This window comes from Pan paniscus, chromosome 6, assembly GCF_029289425.2.
Source record: "Pan paniscus chromosome 6, NHGRI_mPanPan1-v2.0_pri, whole genome shotgun sequence".
NCBI classification, from domain to species: domain Eukaryota; kingdom Metazoa; phylum Chordata; class Mammalia; order Primates; family Hominidae; genus Pan; species Pan paniscus.
Window position 1 is genome coordinate 60,553,969 of NC_073255.2, and position 15,395 is coordinate 60,569,363.

General features: G+C 43.8%; 1 protein-coding gene across 21 annotated transcripts in view; it reads right to left on the reverse strand.

Annotated features, from left to right (window-relative positions):
• Positions 1 to 15,395, reverse strand: part of LOC117980965 (putative uncharacterized protein FLJ44672) — a 65,123-nt gene that overhangs the window by 28,549 nt on the left and 21,179 nt on the right. For all 21 annotated transcript variants that reach the window (XM_063605733.1, XM_063605723.1, XM_063605737.1 and 18 more), the window contains 4 exons: positions 9,804 to 10,291; positions 8,759 to 8,817; positions 8,295 to 8,369; positions 2,634 to 2,737 (listed from right to left, as the gene is read on the reverse strand). The gene's annotated coding sequence lies outside the window, so the exon portion shown is untranslated. The remainder of the gene's footprint in view (positions 1 to 2,633; positions 2,738 to 8,294; positions 8,370 to 8,758; positions 8,818 to 9,803; positions 10,292 to 15,395) is intronic.

Here is a 15,395-nt window from a genome sequence, read left to right on the forward strand (position 1 = left end):
TTTGCGGGGGCCGAGGCGGATGGATAACGAGGTCAGGAGTTCAAGACTAGCCTGGCCAACATGGAGAAACCCCGTCTCTACTAAAAATACAAACATTAGCCGGGTATGGTGGCACGGGCCTGGAGTCCCAGCTACTCAGGAGGCTGAGGCAGGAGAATCGCTTGAACCCAGGAGGTGGAGGTTGCAGTGAGCTGAGACTGTGCCATTGTACTCCAGCCCGGGTGACAGAGCAAAACTCCATCTCAAAAAAAAAAAAAAAAAAGAAAAGAAAAGAGAATATAAAAAATTTAAAGAAGAAAAAAATGTTTAAATAAAATTTTCTCCTAAAGAGCACTCAAAAGCACACTCCCATCAATGCTGGATCTATTTATCTCTCTCTTGCTTTTTTTTTCTGAGATAGGGTCTCTCACTTTATCACCCAGGCTGGAGTATAGTGGCAAGATCATGGCTCACTGAGGCTTTCAATTCCTGGACTCACGCTATCCTCTCACTTCAGCCTCCTGAGTAGCTGGGATTGTAGGTGCATGCCACCATGCCTGGCTAATTTTTTAATTTTTTGTAGAGAGGGGGTTCTCACTATGTGGCCCAGGCTGGTCTTGAACTCCTGGGTCAAACTAATCCTCCCGCCTTGGCCTCCCAAAGTGCTGGGATATAGGCTTTAGCCACTGTGCCCAGTCTATTTATCTTTCTATAACTCATATATTAAATCTTCCTCCTTAAATTGCCTCCTACCCACCCATCTGCAGGGATAGCAAACACAGGTATCAGCGGGTCAGGCAACCTACGTGAGGGAAAGAGGCTGGAGTAATGTGGGAGACCGGGGGAAACTGTAGCAAACTGCAAGGTATTCACTTCAACAGTTCTTCAACACTGTGATAGTCAAACCAAACACAGAAACAGGAAGCCCAGTTCAGTCACCAGCAGCCAACGTGGGATATTTCATCTACATGCTACAAGGCAAACTGCTTAGGATGAATGACCTGGTCTCCACCAACCTACTCTTGGGGTCCAGCCGCTCCTGCCCAAGTCCCTACACTCTACTGACATGACCCACATTCACAGTACTCTCCTGACACCTTTTCTTGTTCACTTTTTTTTTTCCCCAACAAATTTTCTCTTTTTTTTTTTTTTTTTTTTTTTTTACTTTTTTTGAGACAGAGTCCCCCTCTGTCACACAGGCTGAAGTACAGTGGGGTGATTATGGCTCACTGCAGCTTCCATCTTCTGGGCTCAAGTCATCTTCCCACCTCAGTCTCCCAAGTAGCTGGGATTACAGGCATGTACTACCACACCTGGTTAAGTATATTATTTTTCTTTTTTCTTTCTTTCTTTTTTTTGTTGTTGAGACAAAGTCTCACCCTGTCACCCATGCTGGAGTGCAGTGGGGTGATCTCGGCTTACTGCAACCTCCGACTCCCAGGTTCAAGCAATTCTCCTGCCTCAGCCTTCCAGGTAGCTAGGATTACAGGTGTATGCCACCATGCCTGGCTAATTTTTGTATTTTTAGTAGAGACAGGGTTTCACCATGTTGGCCAGGCCGGTCTTGAGCTCCTGACCTCAGGTGATCCACCCACATCGGCCTCCCAAACTGCTGGGATCACAGGCACGAGCCACTGCACCCAACCAGTTTATTATTTTTTCTAGGGACAGGGTCTCACTATGTTGCCCAGGTTGGTCTTCAACTCCTGGGCATAAGCAATCCCCTAGCCCCCTCCTTCCAAAGTGCTGGAATTACAGGCTTGAGCCAACACATCAGGCTCTAACAAATATTTCTTGAGCACCTACTACATACCAGGCACTATATTAGGTGCCCAGGAAACAGCAGTGAACATGGTATAAGAGTTTCTGCCCTCACAGAGCTTATAGGGTAGCAGGAAATTGATATAGTTTGAATGTCTGTCTCCTCCAATTCTCATATTGAAATTAAATCCCTAATGTTGGAGGTGGTGCCTGGCGGGAAGTGTGTGGGTCATGGGGGCGGATCCCTCATGAATGGCTTAGTGTCCGCCCCATGGTAATGAGTGAGTTCTCTCTCTACTAGTTCATGTGAGAGCTGACTGTTTAAAGAGCCTGGCACCTCCTCCCCTCTCCCTTGCTCCGTCTTCTCACCAAGTGACGTGCTGGCTCCTCCTTCACCTTCTACCATGAGTGGAAACCTCCTGAGGTCTTCACCAGCAGACGCTGGCACTATGCTTTTTTTTTTCTGAGACAGGGTCTCACTCTGACACTCAGGTTAGAGAGCAGTGGTGTAATTATGGCTCACTGCAACCCTGACCTCCTGGGCTAAAGAGATCTTTTTACCTTAGCCTCCCAAGTAGCTGGGACCATAGGCATGCATCAGTGCACCATCATGCCTGGCTGATTTTTTTTTATTTTTAGTAGAGACAATGTCTCACCATGTTTCCCAGGCTGGTTTCAAACTTCTGGGCTCAAGCAATCCTCCTGCCTCAGCGTCCCAAAGTGCTGGGATTACAGGTGTGGGCCACTGTGCCCAGCCTGGCACCATGCTACTTGTATAGTCTGCACAACTGTGAGCCAAATAAACTGTTTTTCTTTATAAAGTACCCAGCCTCAGGTGTTTCCTTATAGCAATGCAAAATGGACTAATCTAGGAATCGTATGCCAGCACTTACCAGACTGTGATGAGCACATGACAGAAGTACAGAGTGGGACTGAAACGTTCCCCAGGGGCTTCTTGTTGCATCAGAGAGAGTGGGGTGAGACATCTCGGCTGAGGCTAAAGATGAGTAAAGATGAGAGTGAAAGAGTGATGATGGGGGTAAGGAGAGGGTTTCCTGAAGAAGGACCAGTAAAGTCCCCCAAGAAAACTGTGAGGTCACTTACTAGAAATCACCAGCATCCCATTTCCCATTGGCAAGGAGCTCAGCACAGTCCCTTGGATAACCAAACCTATGCCCAAATCCCATCTGTGTGAGTCTATCTGCCGGGACCCTTCTTAGCATATTAGAGTCCAATCAGGAGACAAAAACCACTCAAAAGTTTAAAGTGGTAAAATTTAATACAGAGAATTATTCATTATAACAGGGCAACAGCATAATAAGAAATTGGCTACCAAAAAGTAAAAAGAACTCTAGAGAACATAGGACTATCAGAGGCCAGGCATGGTGGCTCATGCTTATAATTCCAGTAATATGAAAAGCCAAGGCAGGAGGACTGCTTCAGGCCAGGAGTTTGAGACCAGCCTGGGAAACACAGTGAGACCCTGTCTCTACCAAAGAAAAAAAAAATAGCCATGTGTGGTGGTGCACACCTGTAGTCCTAGCTACCTGGGAGGCTGAGGTGGGAGTGTTGCTTGAGCCAGGGAGGTCATGGCTGCAGTGGGCTACGATTTCATCACTATGCTTTAGCCTGGGCAACAGAGGGAGACCCTGTCTCAAAAAAAAAAAAAAAAAAAAAAGTATAGGACCAGCTGATACAATGAACGGTAACTGCCCCTACTGTCCCTACGATGAGATGGAGTAACCAAGGAAGGGAGTCCTCACTAGGGCTGAGATCCAGTCATCCTTGGGAGAGGGCACAGTCATGGGGAATTCAATGGCAGAATTGCTGCATTACCACATGGTGGAACATGCTAGCAATCTGCCGTCTGGAATTTGCTGAAAATCCGCCTTCTATGGTGCTACATTAAGCTATTAATGAACAGCTGTCTCACTACAAAACCACCCACGCAGGTGCAGAGAAACTGCTGGTCACTGGGTGCTGCTGAGCACCGTGCAGGGCAGGAGCCCAGTGCTGGACAAGCTCAGTGGCTGTGGAGATTGACACACTACAATCAGAAAGAACAGCCTCTTACAAAGTCCCTCTAGCACAATGTACTGACAACATTTAATAATGCAGCAGCTGATAGAGGAAGCATATAAGGAACCCACGTCTATGTTTGCAGAGCAGGCAGTGAAGGGTGAATTTGGAACTGATGGGCAGTCATTGGATGGACAGCTGGTACATGACACATTTCAATCTACCAAGGAAAAAAGGAAGAGAGAAAAGAGATAGAGGACCAAGCATGGTGGTTCACTCCTATAATCCCAGCAGTTTGGGAGGCCAAGGCAGGTGGATCACTTGGGTCCAGGAGTTCGAAATCCAGCCTGAGTAACATAGTGAAACCCTGACTCTACTAAAAATAAAAAAATTAGCTGAGTGTGGTGGCTTGTGACTGTAGTCCCAACTGCTCAAGAGGCTGAGGTAAAAGGATCCCAAGTGTCTGAGAGTTCAAGGCTGCAGTGAGCCATGATCACACTACTGCACTCCTGCCTGGGCGACACAGCAAGATCCTGTCTCAAAAAAAGAAATGCTGGTGAAAATGTGAAGAAATTGGAACCCACAAACATTATTGGTGGGAACAAAAAAAATGGTTTAACCACTTTGTTTGGGTGTTTCTTTCTTGTCATTTTAATTTGATTTTTTAAAAAATCGAGATAGGATCTCACTATCTTGCCCAGGCTGGTCTCTTTTAACTTGCAGGCTCAAGTGATCCTCCCACCTCAGCCTCTCATGTAGCTGGGATTACAGGTGTGAGTCACTACACCTGACTGGTGTAACCACTTTGGAAAACAGTTTCTCAAAAGGCTAAATGTACAGTATCATAGAATGCAACAATTTCTCTCCTAGGTATATAACCCAGAGAAATAAAAATATATGTCCACACAAAAACTTCTAAATGAATCTTCACAGCAGCATTATTCACAGTGGCCAATACATGGAAACAACCCAAATGTTCATCAACTGATGAATAAACAAAATGTGGTGTGTCTCTACCATGGAATATTATTCAGCCATAGAAGGAATGCAATAGTGACACATGCTATGACAGGAAGGAACTCTGAAAACACTGTGCTAAGAGGGAAAAAAAAGCCAGCCACAAACAATCACATATTGCACAACCTTATTTATATAAAAGGTCCAAGCCGGGTATGGTGGCTCACACCTGTAATCCCACTTTGGGAGGCCAAGGCAGGCAGATCATGAGGTCCGGAGTTTGAGACCAGCCTGACCAACATGGTGAAAGCCTGTCTCTACTAAAAATACAATGATTAGCCAGGTGTGGTGGCAGGCGCCCATAATCCCAGCTACTCAGAAGACTGAGGCAGAATTGCTTGAACCCAGGAGGCAGAGATTGCAGTGGGCTGAGATTGTACCATTGCACTCCAGCCTAGATGACAGAGCAAGACTCTGTCTCAAAAAAAAGAAGAAAAAAAAGGTCCAGATTAGGCAAATCTATAGTGACAGAAAATAGATCAGTGGTTGCCTATGGGAACACAGGGGGATGAGGGGAGTAGAAATGGCTAAGAAGTGTGGATTTCTCTACAGGGTAATGAAAACTTCTAAAATGGATTGTGATGATAGATGCACAGCTCCGTGAATATTATAAAAACCACTGAATTGCATACTTTGATAAATGAATTTATGGTATGCGAACCATATTTCAATAAAGTTGTTATTTAAAAAAAGGAAATAGGGGGCCAGGCACAGGTGGCTCATACCTGCCTATAATCCCAGCAATTTGGGAGGCTGAGGCAGGAGGATCACTTGAGGCTAGGAGTTTGAGACCATCCTGGGAAACACAGCACTATCCCATCTCTACAACAAAAAATAAAAAATTAAGCTTTGCATGGTGGTGTACGTCCGTAGTCCCAGCTAATTGGGAGGCTGAAGTGGGAGTATTGCATGAGCCCAGGAGTTTGAAGCTACAGCGAGCCATGATCACACCACTGCACTACAGCCTGAGTGACAGAGCAAGACCCTGTCTCTAAAAAGGAAAGAAAAGAAATGCAAGTTTTTATCACTCTGTGAGGGTAAACAAGTTTGAGGGGAAACAGAAGAACAAAAGAGCACTGAATGGTGAGAGTGGGAGGCTGGTTAGGCTCATTGCTAGCTAAGAGACTTCCGAAAAATTCATGAGTAAAATCACAGCTCTGGGGGTCAGTCAGGCAGTCAAATGATGAATGTTAAATCCATTACAAATGCCCATCGTCTTTCTTTACATTCCTTCTAGTAAAAAATTCCTAACTGCCTAAATAGCAAGTGTTCTGAAATGATATCAGCTGTTTATTAAAGAAGTAACATCTCAAATTTTAAAAATCATGAGTCAAATATTATTTTCCTCCTCCCATTTTACAGGTGTGCAACGTAAACAACAGAGAATTTAAGTAATTTTCCTAAGTGGCAGAGCACAGATTTAAATCCTATCACTTTGGCCTCAGAGTTTGTGCTTTATTTTATTTTATTATTTTAAAATTCATCTTTTTTAAAACCAAGAGGCTTATGCAAAATTCTGCTAGGATTCAAAAAAAGCCTCTTGCTTTTCCTGACCATGGGTGCAGGCAGGGCTCATGCTGCATTTTCTTTACTTATAATTGGATGGAGACATGATGACAGGAGCTCTCTTGGTCATCGTGCATCAGAAAGGAGAGTGAACAGAAGCACAGGGAAGCCAGTCTTACCCATGTTTGAGCAACTGAACCAATGTCAGCCTCAGCCTACCTGCACAATTACTTTTATGTGAGAAAAACAGGCACCTCCCTATTTGGAAAATCACAGCTAGCTACAGTAGCAAACAATCCTCAAGTTATTCCTGGTAACATTATTCCTACAGCCCCAATCCTTTTAACTCATTACATTAGCTCTACATTTCTCTATTGTTCCTAACATCTAGTTCATAACCAAGAGCTTATGTTATTAAATAAGCTTTGAGTTAACAGGATTAATGAAGAGTTTAAAGATACCAAAAAAATCTCATAGAAGTACATGCTGAATGTGCCAACTGACTACTATGAACTAATTTACTTTTGAGAAACATGCTATTTCTTATATGCTACTGACAGTGCCTGTAAAAATGGTGCACTTTAACTGGCTGTTTTATTTTCTCCACAATCTTAATATCTAATATCCACAGACTGAGATCAGAGCACCAGCATATGCAATGTCACTTTATACTAGAGTTAGAAGGCGAGACAAAGAGTAGAAATCAGACTCACTTTGCTAGCTGCTCTCCTCTGTCCAGAATATTTTAAAGGAGACTGTATTCCCCCAGGGCTCGCTGACCTGGCACTCTCTCCTTGCGGAGGCTCACACCACTGTCTTGTGCAGCTCTCAGTGCTTTTGCAGAATGTGTCACCATGCTATAAAACACCTTCTCCTCCACCTCTCAACCTAAGCATGTGTCACTTGGCTTCAGGACAGCTTGTCTTCTCACTGTCCTGCCTTTCCTTCTGAACGTCTTGGTCTTTGTGGTGGTCTCTCATCTCACTATCCTGGTGAAGCTTTGGGGTCATTACTTCTTCAGTTGCTTCCCTCGCCAATGTATCAACTGAAGACAGTATGGACGAGTTGCTTTAGAGTACAACTACTGTGACCCTAGAACCAGCTGGTCCCAGGACTTCTTCTGACTCTAAAGTTTTCGAGACACCAGATATAGTTGGAATAAAATATGCTCCCTAGAATGAGATTGTCATCATTACCTGGACTTTTTAATCTGCACTTTTGCTCATGCTATTCCTTCTATCAGGAGTAGCTTTGTCTCTCCCTGGTGACATTATCCTCTTCCAGCAAGGCCTAATTTAAGTGTAATTTACTTCATAAAGTTCCTGTCACCTTGGAATTAACCTCCCTTCTACATAGTGTCATTGTTCACCTTGTTCAAATCTTTATAAATTCAGGCTCAGGTCTATGTGGTCACGGAGTGTGTCTTTTTACCAAAAGGAACACCTTGGCCAGGCACAGTGGCTCATGCCTGTAATCCCAGCACTTTGGGAGGCCGAGGCAGATGGATCACCTGAGGTCAGGAGTTCGAGACCAGCCTGACCAACATGGAGAAACCCTGTCTCTACTAAAAATACAAAATTAGCTGGGTGTGGTGGTGGGCACCTGTAATCCCAGCTAGTCGGGAGGCTGAGGCAAAAGAATCGCTTGAACACAGGAGGCAGAGGTTGCCGTGAGCCAAGATAGCGCCACTGTACTCCAGCCTAGACAACAAGAGTGAAACTCTGTCTCAAAAAAAAAAAAAAAAAAAAAAAAGGAACACCTCATGCACTTTACAAGGAGCTCCTTCAGGAAAGGATGGCACCTCGTGTAGAGGAGAGATCTCTGATTAATTAATTAAAGACATTCAGCAATTAAATTAATTAAAGACATTCAGAAATTTAGCTTTATCACAGGCAGCTGTTCACACGTAAAACTAATTTGGTTACCTTCATCTGTATACACATGTAGCTAGTGAATTGACATAACTATTAAACTGGAGAATCAACAGAAACATGCCAAGGACTGGCCCTTACCTTCCACAGTGACCTCAATTTCAGGAACCTTTCCATTACTCTCAGGGCTTCATGGTCTTTTTGGGGACTGCAAAGCTGAAAAATAAGCACAGAATTACTTTAGTATATTGTAGGAAAAAATACAGAAGGAGATGCTTTATAAGAGCAGAGTATTAAAATTTATTCAGTTTGGCTCTTTTCAAAGGAACCTGCAGAATTAAACTTGTAGTGTAATCCTCCACAGGAGGCTCAACAAAGCCATGGAAACATGAATGAAGTGGGATTGCAAATGTGACATTTCCAATACAATTTTTTTTTTAAAAAAAGGAAAAAGAGGTCCATTAAATAAAACACCTTAAAAAGCCAAGAAACTAACTGCAAGTTCCACAAAGAGAGTGGCCCATGATTCTGTGTGATTTAAGGAATGCTGAGAAAGGATGTCTTAATGCAGTGAAATGTAATAGGAAGTACAGGTAATCTCTTACCTTTAGTGTTTATTTTATTAGTCATTCCAGGAGGCGAGTAGGAAATAACTAGTTCAGGTCTAGAAAGAAAACCAAGAAATGTTACGGTAGCCAGTACAATGGTGGTCTCACAGCTAGTAAAACAGTCGTGATGTGACCAGTGTTTTTCCCTAAAGGCGTTCGCAAAATCATCCTGTAATGTAACAATAATTTCTATCATTGTGGACAAAAACCCTGACTTTTCCTTCCCATGACTGGCAAGTAATTATATGAAGAGTAAATTACTTCTTTCATGAAAAAGAAAATTAACACTAGTATACTTTCTTCAGCCACTAAAATTCTACAGAAATGTAGATATAATAAGAAACTCAACCATCCCATCAGGGCAGGTGCAGGGTCTCATGCCTGTAATCCCAGCACTTTTGGAGGCTGAGGTGGGTGGGTCACCCGAGGTCAGGAGTTCGAGACCAGCCTGACCAACTTGGTGAAACCCTGTCTCTACTAGAAACAGAAAAATCAGCTGTCTCTACTAAAAACACAAAAATTAGCCAGGCATGGTGGTGCATGCCTGTAATCCCAGCTACTTGGGAGGCTGAGGCAAGAGAATCGCTTGAACCCAGGAGGCAAAGTTTGCAATGAGTCGAGATTACGCCATTGCATTCCAGCCTGGGCAATAAGAGTGAAACTCTGTCTCAAAAAAACAAAAAAGAAAAGAAACTCAATCATCAATATTTAGTCGCTCACAAGATTGACCCAGGAATAACAGAGCAGCTAAAACCCAGCAAATTAGACTTCATTCAAGTACTTAGGTGTACTGTGAGCCACCACGGTGCCTCTCAACACCATGGAGGCCGTGGTCACTATTCTTGCACTGACGAAGACAGCTGAGTACAGGATGGGGGACTGCAGGGGCAATGGAGAGTGCCAGGACTGCAGCTCAGAGCCAGGCTTTTCCATCAAGGGCTTACAGCCACGCCTGTCACCTCTAGCTAGAAAAACATTTTAGTAGAAATATCATTTTATTGTTTTAATTCCAGAAATGACTACAGTGGCAAATAGAACTTACTTTTTTAATATTGTTGTTGTTGTTGTTGAGGCAGAGTCTCACTCTGTCGCCCAGGCTAGAGTACAGTGCTGTGATCTTGGCTCACTGCAGCCTCTGCCTCCCAGCTTCAAGCGATTCTCCTGCTTCAGGCTCCCAAGTAGCTGGGATTACAGGCACCAGCCACCATACCTGGCTAATTTTTAACATTTTTAGTAGAGATGTTGGTCAGGCTGGTCTTGAACTCCTGACCTCAGGTGATTCACCTGCCTTGGCCTCCCAAAGTGCTGGGATTACAGGCGTGAGCCACCATACCTGGCCTGGAACTTACTTTTTAACAACAAACTTGGTTTTATTACTCCACAGATGATCCTTTCAAGTCATGGAATTCCAAACCAGGTAGGGCTTGGAAAGGGAATTCTGTCTGGCAAGCCTTCTACATACAGGAACTCGGGGTTTGATTCAAACACAGAATATGGTACTTTTACTGCCTCTGAGTCCAAGAGCTTGAGCTGAAAGTGCAAGAGAACATAATTTGTAGAAGATAAAATTTGACACAGACATTCTTTTATTTGTATCTGCATTCTCAAGTACATTATGAACAAGTTCCCTACAATCAAGCAATATTCACTTCATATTGAAGGCATTTTGCTTAGGATATTGGGCAAATCTGAAGAACAAGCCTAAAAGATAAGTACTTTCAGGAGGAATATTTTAACACTTTTCTTTTTTTTTTTTTTTTCTTTGAGATGGAGTCTTGCTCTCTTGCCCAGGCTAGAGTGCAGTGGTGTGATCTCAGCTCACTGTAATCTCCACCTCCCGGGTTCAAGTGATTCTCTTGCCTCAGCCTCCCAAGTAGCTGGGACTACAGTTACACGTCACCACACCCAGCTAATTTTTTGTATTTTTAGTAGAGATGAGGTTTCACCATGTTAGCCAAGATGGTCTCAATCTCCTGACCTCAAGTGATCCATCTGCCTCAGCCTCCCAAAGTGCTGGGATTACAGGCATGAGCCATCGTGCCCGGCCCATTTTAACACTTTCAATTAAAAGGAGAGTTATGTTATCAGTCAAAATGACCTCTGTGTTCTAAGCAGAGATGACCGAAGGCCATTCCGTACAGCAGTGGCCCCTAGCAGCCTTTGCATTCTCATCAAGAGGCAGGGTAGCTGTTCAAAGACAGGTGGTGTCTATGACGCGACTAAGCAGTACTCAGTAAGTTCAAGTCATCAGACACAGAGTAGTCAGGATTCCTCATAAGGGACAGGAAACGTCAGCATCAGGTATTGAGATAATGGACAGGAATGCCCGGGAATGCTGCAAGTGCTCCCCACTCCTTACTTCCTTCTCCATGACAGATACACCCAATCAACTGAAACACACTTTCTTGCTAAACCTCCTCAGAATCGTTCAAGACAGCATTCCAGGAAACTGCTGTCAACAAATATAAGTATTTTGCACACGTGTGTTAGCCAGATTAGAAGTACAGACGGTGGAATGACACTTATCCCAATGCCTCCCTTCTGCTCCCATTCTGACACATGAGAAAGCTGAATCCAAGAGAAATGAAGTTGTCTGCTTGGTTTCAATAGCAAGTGTAGTAGTAGAAATAAACCAAAGCCCGGTTTCTGGGACCTTCCTTTTTTAGGTCCTGAACTTCTATAATTCATTCAGACATGACCCTTCATTGATATGTTATTAAAGACATACTGTAGGGAAAGGACTATGAGTCCCTTCATGTCTATATCAAAAAGCAAGACTCTTGTCTCCAAAAAATAAAAAATACAAAAATGTTTCAATTAAAAAAGTGTGATGGCTTTTGGCAATGTTTAAATAAAAAATAAGAGTATCACTTTCAAATAAGCTGACACTTTCTGAACATGTAATAACCAGGGTCACAGAATCACAGAGGCCAGTGAGAAGATTAAAAAGTACCCCTGTGAGCCCCAGTGACACATACACCACCAGGAAAATTTCCTGTTCCTGTCGCTCCAACGAATCCACAGCAACATAATGTCGGCAAGTGGCACGACCTGCCTCCCCTACCTCCAGGCAGCCACAGGGAAAGTGGAGAGCAAAGGGACCATTCCCTGTGTCACTGATAAGTGAGGCTCAATGGGAAACATGAGGCATGAGCGGCATCCAAAGGTAGGTGACAAGTTCAGTGTCTCCCCTTTGTCTTCCTGCTTCATGTATTATCTGCATCTTCTGCTCTTTTCATGATAAGGAAGGAGGCAGCAATAGCGTGTCTACTGTGGAAATGTGGGACTACTCATCGGGCATCCTGGAACTTAATGTAGAAGTTTATACAGCCCTGGGAAGCTTTCAGAACCTGGTCTCCTAAGGCTCCTGGTTTCCTAAGGCTCTTGAACAGGCAGTAGACTGTGAACCCCCAGGAGTTCACACAGGTTTTCTAGGGTCTTCACACTGCTAACCGCAGTCATGGCAACTCCTTCATTTCCTTTTTAAACAATTGTTTTCCCAATTATCCCTTTAAAATTGGGCAGTTTAGGCTGGGCATGGTGGCTCACACCTATAATCCCAGCACTTTGGGAGGCTGAGGCGGGCAGATCACTTGAGGTCAGGAGTTTGAGACCAGCCTGGCTGACAATGTAAAACCCCATCTCTACTAAAAAATACAATAATTAGCTGGGTGTGGTGGTGGATACCTGTAATCCCAGCTGCTTGGGAAGTTGAGGCATGAGAATCCCTTGAACCCAGGAGGCAGAGGTTGCAGTGAGCGGAGACTGTGCCACTGTACTCCAGCTTGGGCAATAGAGCAAAACTCAATCTTAAAAAAAAAAAAAAATGGGTAGTTTAGAGCCTCTGATATAGCGAGTGTGCACAATGATTCGTGGTGATGAGCTATTAAACATCATTAACTACGTTATGGTGGTTTTTTAAAATCGTGATTGGCTAGGCGAGGTGGCTCATGTCTGCAATCCCAGCACTTTGGGAGGCGGAGGCGGACGGATCACCTGAGGTTGAGAGTTAGAGACCAGTCTGACCAACACGGAGAAACACTGTCTCTAGAAAAAATACAAAATTAGCTGGGTGTGGTGGCGCATGCTTGTAATCCCAGCTACTCAGGAGGCTGAGGCAGGAGAATCACTTGAATCCAGGAGGTGGAGGTTGCGGTGAGCCAAGATTGTGCCATTGCACTCCAGCCTAAGCAACAAGAGTGAAACTCTGTCTTAAAAAAAAAAAAGAAAAAGAAAAAAAAGAAAAATCAATACCCAGCAGACGGTGAGACATCCATAATGTGACCAGGTGCCAAGGAATGTCCATAAGGATGGAACTGCAGTCAAGTCTCCTGAATTTCCTTCCTTGGGCCCCTTCCCTGGGCCCACCCCCTACCCATATAACCACATCCTCACTTTTCTCCCCTAAACACAAATCAAGGGACACTCAAGGCAAGCATAGTACTCACTTCTTAACCAATCCATCCCCTCTTCCAAACCCAACACATGGAGAGAACTTATGTTAGCCTTGTAAATAAAGAAATACTTACCATCCCACAGTTATTTTTCCAGTCTGCCTTTTTTTAACCACTCACTTGGCAGAAACTTATTCTCCTGGCCAGTAGCTATTTGTAAAACTGGTCTGCCTCCCTATTTTCACACCAAAGATACTAATTCTTTAGTAGAAAGGGGAGTATTCTAAATCAGACAATTAGCAGATCACCTAGAATTTCCACCCCCTCCACAGAGACACACAAACAAGAGAATTAACCCAATTTGTTGTCTATAATAAATAGGATGTTCTACTCACCACTGAGCCCCAGAGGTTGTTACTAGATGACTAATCCCTAGCAGTAATGGCTACAATGGCCCAGTTCCCTATATTATTACTGTGTGCAGAAATCTGAAAGGCGCTCTTCTCCCACCCCCATCTTCCCTTACATACTTTTGCACATCAATCCATTAAGAATCTGAAGTGTAATTTATCTTATTCACTATTATCCTGTTAAATTGTTCTACAGCTGCCGTGGGAGTAATTGCAGTGATCAGTGATTCAGACTTCTTGAGCAAAGGGCCTTAAGTAGGTTTCATTATTAAAACTTCCAAAGGTTTTATTATTGAAATAAACCTGAGAGAGAGCAGTATGCCTCCATAGGGCAGTCATACTAATGATTCTTAAGTTACGAAGGGATGTCAGACTCATCATCAATGTTGCACTTGTGAGTATGACTAACTGGGAATTTATCAACGAATAAAACCAACTGGCATTCTAAGAATGAAGAATAATAATCTCATTTTAAGTAGCATATGCAGTGCTGTGCAACCCTTTAAAAAGCTGCCTTTGGCTGGGCGCAGTGGCTCATGTCTGTAATCCCAGCACTTTGGGAGCCTGAGGCAGGCAGATCACCTGAGGTCAGCAAATAGAGACCATCCTGACTAACACGGTGAAACTCCGTTTCTACTAAAAATACAAAAAATTAGCCAGGTGTGATGGCACATGACCGTAATCCCAGCTACTCGGGAGGCCGAGGCAGGAGAATCACTTGAACCCAGGAGGCGGAGGTTGCAGTGAGCCGAGATCATGCCATTGCACTCCAGCCTGGGCAACAAAAGCGAAACTCCATCTAAAAAAACAAAAACAAAAACAAAAAAACCTGCCTTTGGCCAGGCACAGTGGCTCAGGCCTGTAATTCCAGCATTTTGGGAGGCCGAGGCAGGTGGATCATATTTACCTCCTAAATATCTCTCAAAACCTCGCTTCCCCTTCATATTCACTGGCACCTCCTATTCAGCATCTCATCACTCATTCAACAATATTTAATGAGTATGAAGCATAGCTAGGTGTTTTTAAACAGAATAAAAACAGTGTGATCTTTGTTTTCTGGTGGCTCAACATCTAGTTATTTCTTTATTCTTTTTTTTCCAAGACAGAGTCTTGTTCTGTCACCCAGGCTGCAGTACAGTGGCACGATCTCGGCTCACTGCAACTTCCGCCTCCTGGATTCAAGCAATTCTTCTACCTCAGCCTCCCAAGGAACTGGGAATACAGGTGTGCACCACCACGCCCAGCTAATTTTTCTATTTTTAGTAGAGATGGGATTTCATCATGTTGGCCAGGCTGGTCTCCATCTCCTGACCTCGTGATCCACCCACCTCAGCCTCCCAAAGTGCTAGGATTGCAGGCGTGAGCCACCGCGCCCAGCAAACATCTAGTTATTTCTTATCTGAACTATTCAGGTATACTCTTGTCTCTTACCATTCATTCACAGAGTAGTACCCAGTCTGAGAATGGTAAGAGACAAAAGTATACCTGGGTACACCATGCCAATAGTACCCAGAGTGTCTCCTCCTCAAAACTTAGATTTTATTCAGGGGTCAGTAAACTTTTTCTATAAAAACCAGACAGTAAATATTTTAGGCTTCTGGGCCATATGTTCTCTGTTGAAACTACTCAACTCTGCTCTTGTAACATTAAAAACAGCCATGGACAATATGTAAACCCATGGGTGAGACTGTGTTCCAATATGGTTTATTCATAAAAAAAGGCATCAGGCCAGATTTGACCCATGGGACACAGTTTGCCAACCCCTGATTTAATTGCAATGCTCCTTGCTCCATTGGAATTATCCAGATTCCTTTCCATAGCCTAGAAGGT